Source organism: Ictalurus furcatus, chromosome 5 (assembly GCF_023375685.1).
Source record: "Ictalurus furcatus strain D&B chromosome 5, Billie_1.0, whole genome shotgun sequence".
NCBI classification, from domain to species: domain Eukaryota; kingdom Metazoa; phylum Chordata; class Actinopteri; order Siluriformes; family Ictaluridae; genus Ictalurus; species Ictalurus furcatus.
In genome coordinates, this window is record NC_071259.1 from 16162413 (window position 1) to 16172219 (window position 9807).

A 9807-nucleotide genomic window follows, 5' to 3' on the forward strand; every position below is an offset into this window, starting at 1 on the left:
ACCAGACAGAGTGACACACACACAGTCATGAAAACAGGTAGAGTAGTATTCATTGTTGTCTAAATATCCTGCAAAATATTTCAAGAACACTAAATCAGTTCACTACACTGCAGTGGAAAAAGTGTCTATAATTGAAAGAATTCTTATAAACACAGAGACTTCCCTGTCAGTTTTAAAAGTTGCTGACTATCTTTTTAGTTAGCCACTTAATTATCTCAATCTTATTTCCTCAACACAGATCAGCCTTGTAGTTTGTCGGTTTGTTTTCCTAGTTAGTAGGACTTGATGAGAGCCTTATCAAAATTCAAATCAAGAAAAAACTTAAATCATTGCAGTTCTTGTCACTATGTGCTTTCTCTTTATCCAATTTTGGTCTGACCATGAACTGGTCTGAAATGTCAGTAATCACTTCCCCTACTCAAAGTTTATTTACGTTGATTACACAAACTATTAGAGTGTCAAACCTATTCTAGCACCTCTAATCATTTCCTGGCTTAATTAAGCACACTAACAATGTCTTAGCAAGAGTCTCTCCACCAGTCCCAGCCCTCTGCTGTGAAGTAGGACACACCAGACCAGTGATTACCTTTAATGAGTTTGTCCTTTTATTGTCCATGTAAGTGTGCTGTCCATTTTAAATTCAACCCCAAACTTTGTTATGCTCAATTACATATGTGCCCTGAGGTCACGGTAACTAATAATAATTCAGAGGCTTTATGAAACAATGCATCATATTCATGTGAGGCTGAACATCTATCTGCCCATGAGGAAAAAAGACTGGAGGGCATTTCTAAGGAATCAGAGCAATGTTGTGGATAATTCTTGGTTATTTCAAGCCTTGGTGTTTGATTCTTACTTCTCCTAGGGCAGCACAGTTCAGTTACCATTATGAGTGTGACCTTTGTCTGATAATGATTTAAGGAACAAACACTTCCAACTAAATGACAAATCAGGAGTTATGAATAATTGGCTATCAGAGAAACTCAGAAAAAGAGCACAATTACATAGGTTGCTAACCAATCAGCAACTTTTAAATAAAAAAAAAGCTGTCATTTGTTGTTTAAGTTTCACAGGACAAATACCAGTAGTGACACCAACATCAGAGTTGGAGCTAATGAGCAAGAAAACTAGTTACTGAATGACAAATGTTATGACTTCATTTTAACAGGTAACGGACAGCAGTGTACTGGATAGCAGGAGCCAATGTTACTGCACCAGCTGCATTGCATTGTGTCACTGATAACTTTGAACTCAATAACACTGAGATGTAATAATGCTGTAGATTGGCAAAATATATTACTGTATCACACAATCTCTATTCTCAATATTTCTCACCTACTGACTTCTAATCTACATATCAAAAGCTTCAGCTTCCAGAATGACTCCTATGCAGCGCCTTACATGCCCCAGTAACTAACGTTTGTACATTTGTCTTCTGCTTAAATTGAATTTGCAGGCTTTTTTTTAATAAGAGGCTGCTTAGTAAAAGGCACTTAAAGCTTCTTCTTTACACCCCTTTGTTCTGAATGCATGATGCAACTACCTACAATTTCCGGCTCACACTTTTGCAGATGAGCATAGCTGTGCATTAGAGTTGCAGAGGTGAGAGGAAGCCAGACTGGGTGGCCCAACACTGCATGACACGGCATGCCAAGAGGAGCAGGTGTGCCAGGGCGGTCCGTCTTGGCCCTGTCAGCGCTACACTGTCATTAGCTAGCACGGACGCAGCGGGGGGGCAGCACGCCGTCTCTCAGGCCCCTCGGTAATTACGCTCTGACATAATTAACCCAGCAAGCCCATTAGCCCAGCGATGGCTGGAAAAAAGCCCTCACTATAATTATTTGTTGTGTGCATGCTAATGAGGCCAGCTGTGCACCCATCGTACAACATGAACAAATTAATTTACAAGGCTGTGCTTCAAGGGTCTTTTTTCCTTACTCACACTCCAAAACCACCAAATCTTTTGTGTGTGTTGGGGGGGTATTTTTTCATAAAGTGGCCATTAATGGTCCAAAAAAAGAGCTATTAATGGTCCATCTTCTCATCCTTCTGTACAAAAGTGGATACATAGTTGTGTGACAATGGGAGGAAAGAATTTGCTCATAAAAGCAGGATGGATTGGTTTTCTTTAGGTGTTGTGATGTGCTCTACTGCAGTCTATGGAGACAGTTGCAGTGTTCTGGGACCTACCACCCTGTAGCTTTTAAAGTTTCCCCTAAAGACCAACAAACCTGATCTAACTAATCATTTAATCACCAAGCACATCATGAGCTGTGCAGAGCAGACTTCAAAAGTGCAGCACCTGCAGAGTAACGCAGAAACCCCATTTTTAGATTAATTTCTTTAGTTTTCTCTCATTGGTTCCCAAACATATTTTTAGTGATCACCACCACCACCCCAATTTTGCCCAATTTAGTTGAAAAACACATTGCTGGCAGACAAAACAAATGGCATTGAAAAGCTATTATTTCCATTGTCCCCCCAAAACAATTATTTTGTTCCCAATAATATCCAGGTTCAAATTCAAATATCAACATTATGACACATCTTTGCTCTAGTAAAGAATACTTTCAGGAGCCAAGTTCACCTTTTGACAAAACATTTCAGTTCATTCGAATGACATTCATCATCCTAACTCCTTGTTTGCATATCTATCCAGACAAAATGTGACATCTTAAACATTCCCCTGAAATACACAGAGGAGGTAATTCTTTTGTTCCGTTTAAGTGGAGTGGCTTCACTCGGCACACTTGATATTCAGTGAGTATATTAAATCGCTTTTGCATCACCTTGATTTAGAAGAGGAGAGAGTTGAATATGCGAGAGAGAGGGAGAGAGAGAGAGATGTATCTGTTTCTTTTGGCTGCATGCATTGAAAGACAAACTTTCTCACAAAGCCTTTTTGTTACACCAGCAGACTGAAGGACAAGAGTCTGGCTTACATCAATACGCATCACCTATGAAAGAGTCTTGAAAGTAATGCACCGTCACAGATGCGTGGGATATGACTGATGTGCTATTTCAATAAAAGCTTCTGGATAAAAGAGGAAAAGCAAGCAGGCAGCAAGGGCGAGTGAGAGCAAGTGGTTCTTTTGAACGCTGATCAGAATATTACATGAAGGCCACTGCTAAGATGAAACTCCATACGTCTTAAGCAGTCACAAGAAAATCAAGGATGCTGTAAGAAGTGATTGTGATGTGTGCCTGTTAATAGCATTATGGTGGAATCCTGACATGAAAGTGGAGGCCTGAATTGTAGCAGGTTATCTTTAGAATTTATTTGCATGCATGATTTATTTACAAATAGAATACATACATTTACAAAAACATAGGTAGAATATGTTGTTTTTTTAATAAAACTGGGAGATCTTTCTAAATAAGAAATACTCTAAAGATCAGAAAACAGTAATAAAATCAGTATTTAAAGATAAAAGTCAATAATTAGCATGACAATCCTTTTCAATGCTTTTTAAATGCCTCTCCAGAAGAACTGTGACAGATCCCCCAAGATGCTTAGTAAACCTTACCAGCCAAACTCCTGCACTGGCTGGTAAGGTTTACTAAGCATCTTGGGGAATCTGTCACAGTTCTTCTGGAGATTCGGACTGTCATACTTGCTTCTGTTTTTCCGTGTAAATCCTGACAGCCTTTATTATGTTTTTTGTCTGAAAAGTGGTGTATTATATAAATATGCTACTTTCTTTGCTGAGTTTTTTCTGTCACATTTAATATTATTGCTATAAAAAGTATATATACACACCACTACAGTGTATGCAAATTTTCTTTCTTACTGACTCTTTCTTACTGTGCACACATATACACAGACTCCAGTATGGTCTCTGTAGGGGTTTCCCTCCACAGGCATCTATTGGGTAGGCCAGTGCTTTTATGAACATAATGCATTATTAAGCACCTCAAACATCTCCTGGGCCTTTTGTTTATTACTGCTCTTATTAATCTACAGCACATAATCTCCACCCATCCAGAGATCCCTCATTCACCATTCATTCTCCACTCACACCACCAACACACACACACACAGGTCTTTGAATTTGATAATGCTCTATGATGAAATATCCTCTAAAAAGGCCAATTACGAGTACGAATGATACCAGAATGAAAATTCAATGAACATTCTGAAACACTGATGAAACATGTGGATATTATTAAGCACACCAAATCTCCAAAGACAAAGTCTGTCTTTGAATTATGAAAACACAAAAGCAGAATAAATTAGGTAAATAAATAAATAAATAAAACAAAACATTAATGGCCTTGACTAGTCCTGCTTAACTTTATGTTTGTCACACTGACTCTACTTTGTTACATAATTCCATAATCACAGTCACAATACCGGTTTAATAAAAGTCCCGTACTTTAACGGTTATCAAATCCAACAAACAGTAACAAGGACAAAATTACTTTCCTTGATTTCTGAGCTAATACAATCTAATATTGACATCAACTTCAAATTCTCAGGGGGCTTAATAATCTTCCTTGTCTCGTCAGTAATACCTCTGGTCACCACTAGCCAGCAGTGTAACACAGGTGTTTATGCATCATGTCCATTTTCAAGGTTTCATCAGGCAGCTAGTCTCTGACCAGCACCGAAACTTAACTCAGAAGTATTTCTTTCCATTAAAACTTACCCCTTACTACTGTCTCAGTGCTCATTTCCTGAAAATACGAACCCCCGGCTGGTATAAAATGTGAGAGCCACAGGGAGAGTAAAAAGAAAGAGCGAAATGGCCTCTTGGGGATGGAGAAGCATAAAAACACAGGGAGTGGCAAAGCTAACACCTGCAGTGCCTGTCTTCCGGCTATGCTCCAGGCAACAGCAGAGTCAACCTTCTCCAGGTGAGGCAGTTACAAAAAAACAAAAAAAACACCCTCCCTGCATAGCTTTGAGTGACATATTGTCTCTATCCTCCCATTATCTGACAAGAAGTGAAGACACAGCATTTTAATATTTGGCATTTTCATCTCTGATTTTAGCATTTAGCATTTTCATCTCTGATTTTTACAGAAAAGTGGGATCTGAAAACAGAAGGTAGACATGTAGGGCCAAACTATGGCAGTGGGGGAAAACCCCCATAACTGAGAGGTGTTTTATGTAGAGAAATACTCTCAGGGCACGAAGAGAAGTGCAGTACAAAGCTTGACAGTAGCATTAGGACCCCTGAAGGTTGGGATGGTTTATATTAGAAGCTAAAAAGGTATTGCCTTAAATCCAGAGAGAAAGAAAGGGTGACCACATGCCCTCATTTCTCTTCTTCCACTCTCTATTATTTTATATTTGAGACACTGTGTCTCAGTACACACACACTTTTAAATTGTGAACATCTGTTCTACATTTGTGTTTTGTAATTATGCTCAATTGAGCAGCCAGGGATTAAACAATTGCTGACAAATCAGGAAAAGATAAGGGAAAAACATGAGAATGGAAATGGGGAACCATCACAGAGTAACAGATTTCTGTTGACATCAGCCACAAACAAGGGGGAGAGATTATCATGTAAACAATAAAGAAAGAATCAGCACTTCAGGCTGTCCTCCTTTTACTAGTAAAGAAAAAAACCCTGTTCCTGATGCAGCCAGCAGGGACCCTAGTACACTACCCATGGTAAGACCATACACAGACCATACACATACACTCCACTGTGAGTGAAACATGACCATATGTGACAACAGTTAAGTACAGGATATACAGTTTAAGCAAAAAGTTTGCATACAGTGCCATGAAAAGTATTTGCCTCTATCCTGATTTCTTGTATTTTTGTGTATATATCACACTAAATAGTTTTAGATCTACATACAACATAAAACAAAGGCAAACTGAGTAAACACACAATACAGTTATTTATTTACTTACTTTTTTATTGAAGCAAAAAAAAAAATTTAAAAAAATGTTACCCCTATCCCTAACACCCATGTGAAAAATGTATTTGCCCCATTAAACTTAAAATCTGGTTGTGCCACTTTTAGCAGCAATAACTGCAACCAAACACTTCCGATAACTGGAGATCAGTCTTTCACTTCTAGGACTAGGACTCCTATGCTTTGGATCATTGTCTTGCTGCATAATCCAGTTGCACTTTTGAGTTCCAATTTACGGACTGAAGACCGGACATTCTCCTTTAGGATTTTCTGGTAGAGAGCAGAATTCATGCTTCCCTTAGTGACTACGTTTACATGGACAGCAGTAATCTAATTATTGACCTTACTCTGATTAAGATAATAATGTGATAAAGGTGTTTACATGAGTCGCTTTTAGAATACTCCTGTCATGTTCCCGTTTTACATGTTATAGAACACAATTAGATTAACAGCCCGCGCGCATTACGTCACAGCGCCACGCCGTCCGACGTCCCTCCAGAATTTCAGGTATCAACATACAGTTTTTATTTAATTTTTTTTACGAACACTTTAAGTGCAGTTAATTATTTGTCATGCTATAAGTGCTAATTGACAACTGCTTGAAGCCGTGGGCTGCGTCTCAAACCGCGTACTTACCGTCTATATAGTAGCCGAGATACATGTATTTTTCCCCACTACAGGCCTATAGTAGGTAAGTATGCGGTTTGGGATGCAGCCGAACTCTCTTGTTCGCCTTAAAATGTTGAGATCTGCCGCGTGTGATCGTGTCCTGTCCCAAAATGCGGTGAAAACTCTCACACGACGTTCATAATGTGATTAAGGTGTTTGCATGTCTGTAATACACGTCCATAATGCGACTAAAATAGGAGTACTCCACCTGTCTTAATTCGATTAGAGCTTAATTTGAGTATGACCTTAATTAGATTAAGGTAAGTAAAAATTGCTGTTTACATGGTAGTTTCTTAATCAAAGTATGGTCTTAATCGGGTTAAGATTGGATTATTGTTGTCCATGTAAATGCAGCTAGTGACTGCAAGTTGCCCAGGCCCTGAAGCAGCAGAGCAGCCCCTACCACCACCATTCTTGACTGTAGGTATGATGTTCGTTTTGTGGAATTCATTGTTTGGTTTACGCCAACTGTAACGTGACCCCTGTCTTCCAAACAGTTCCACTTTCGACTCATCAGTCCACAGAACATTCTCCCAAACGGTTTGAGGATCATCAAGGTGTGTTTTGGCAATATTCAGACGAGCCTTAAATGTTCTTCTGGGTTAGCAGCAGTTTCGACTCGCCACTCTTCCATGGACGCCATTTTTTCCAGCGTCTTTCTGATAGTGGAGTCATGAACAGTGACCTTTATTGATGCAAGAGAGGCCTGTAGTTCCTTTGATGTTTCTTGCTTCACAAGTTACACAACATTAAATGCAACTATAAATGGTTAAAAAATATGATGTGTGGGATTTTTTGGGACATGCTGTTATAGGTAAATAACTTTGGGGTTGTAACAGTAACCCTGCTTTGTGTCAGGATGCATCAAACCATCCTGTCATTGATTATTTCCCTATAGCAGCATGCCCCCAATTGTTGCATTCTTCACTTATCTGCTTTTCTTACACATGGCATTAAATAATGTGTGTGACATTAAAGGAGATAAGTTTTACTGATATATTACCAGAGGAGGCAGAGCAATCAGAGGTGACATCTCTGGTGCTATAGGAGAGAAGATCTTCAGCCAAATAGTATTAAAACAATTTTGACTGTCAATGGATTACAAAGTTCAGGAGGCTGACTGTAAGCTGCAAAATTCAACAGCAAATGCACGGCAGCATGTGCAAGAGTTTATGGAGGTTGTGCAATGCCACAGATTACTGTCCATTAACACACCTGGAGCAGTTCATTTCCCATGATCAGGTGTGTGTGTGTGTGTGTGTGTGTGTGACACACACAGTTTTACTTGTGTGTCCACGCTTGGTGGGGGGAGGTGACCTTGCGCATGGCCAGAGAGAGTGTCTGATAAATAGGCCATGGTAGACAAGCTCACCTTGCAGATGGTGTGTTCCGTCAGGGGTCGATACAGATGAAAAAACACTTCTCACTGTTAGGACAGCACTTTACCAGGTCAAGCTCTAGGCTAGGCTGTCACTGTACAGCCTTGGTCAAATGCAAGGCTCAAGTCTCACGGACGTTCGAGTGGCCTTTTGAAGTGCAGACTTTGGCCTCTGAGCATTGTCCCTCCTCTGTACTGTAGAAGCGTTGCACTAATTTCACTATGTCCTTTAGCTCTACACAAAATGTGGAGCAGCCACAGCAGGTACAAAGCTGAATGGCAGTTCATGAACTTTCCTTTATGCCGAGTTTATACTACATGAGTTTAGGCTCGATTTTCATTTGCCGACAAAAGCCCAAAATCGTAAGCAAATCAGAGCTCGCTCCCGTAAGACACGAACGCAATGTTTGAATTATCAAAGATGCGATTTCAGCGAGATATCTAGCATGTTAAATATCTGGACCTGTCTGCGATTCCAAATCACGTAATGTGAAATGTGTTTTTACTGAATACAACCGCAGCATTGACCTACAGCCAATGAGAGAGAGCAAGAAATGGGCCACGGCCCGGGAAGTTTCAGTGAGAGGAGTCCTGATATACCTGCAACAGAACATCAATTAGTATGGCTGTGGTATCAAGAAAGTCTCATTGGACAGAAGAAATTAGTGGAACACTGGCAGAAGCACCAGTGCCTATTTAATGTTTCCTCTGAACTGTACCACAACTGGGTGGAGAAAGAAGAGTTAGAGAGAAATTGACCCACCTGGACAAGCAAGAGAACGTCTACTCACGCGTGATCTTGTGTAATTCTCGTATCACTTCTTGCGTGTACTCTGTTGTGAAACATAATTTGGAGTCCAGGCAGAGTCGTCGGGGATTCGTCAACAGTGAAAGTTTTGTAATGTGTTTTGTAACACTACCTGTCACCGTTTGCTCGTGTAATTTGAAAACCCTACAACTTCCATGACAATACAGACAGTTGTGTAATATGAACGGTACCACAACCCCGACGTCTTTTTAATGTTGTGCAGTGTGTAGAAGCCATTACTGAGACTGAGAAATGGGACTGATGTTTAACAAAGTCACCTTTGTCTACCTGGTATATTTTATCTTCAGGCATGCTATCGGTCATACTGTCGCATTTAAGGCAATGATCAAATAACTACTCGGAACTGTTTTTAATCATTTAACAATATATTTAAACAAAATGCTTATGTGAATGCTGAACTTATACCACAAAGTAAGCGATTTTCTACCAGAATGTGCTGCTCTGCAAAATATGCAAAAGGCTTGTTTGTATTAAATATTTAAAATTGTTTCAGCAATTACAGCTCTTTTGCAGCACCTCTGACCTCTGTGGTTGTTTTCAGGGGTTCATTTTAATTCTCTATATGCCACACTGAAACAAATTATCTAAGAGGCCCTGGTATGCGACTTGTTCAAGAAGTCAAACTACTTGTGAAGTACAAATGCCATGACAAACGTGCCTCTTGTTGAGTCCACAAACACAGCCGCCAGAACATGCTCGCTCACTCTTCCCTGTAAGCGCAGCCCCTGTGAGTTGAGGTATAGGTCAGAGACTATGAGTCTTTAAAGAGTGACATCTGAAGCAAATAGTTTCACTCCTACTGTGCAGCACAATTTGGAGCAAAAAAGAAAGAAGACCTTTGAAAGTCATCCATTCTCAATCATGTGTTGGGTAGCGGTACCCATAACCTGTTCATTCATTATGTAAAGAGTGTGTTCTGTTCTCGTCATAAACAACACGTACATGAAAGGACACTGGAGAGAGCAGTCTACTGTGACATCCTTGTTTATTTTGTACCCCCTCTTCTGTCACTGTTCTTTTCTTCCATTTCCTTCCTTAACACACACCCAAACAC

General features: G+C 39.9%; 1 protein-coding gene across 1 annotated transcript in view; it reads right to left on the reverse strand.

Moving 5' to 3' along the window:
• The window catches only part of cux2b (cut-like homeobox 2b), a 144977-nt gene that overhangs the window by 44990 nt on the left and 90180 nt on the right, over positions 1 to 9807 (reverse strand). The gene's annotated exons all lie outside the window — the stretch shown is intronic.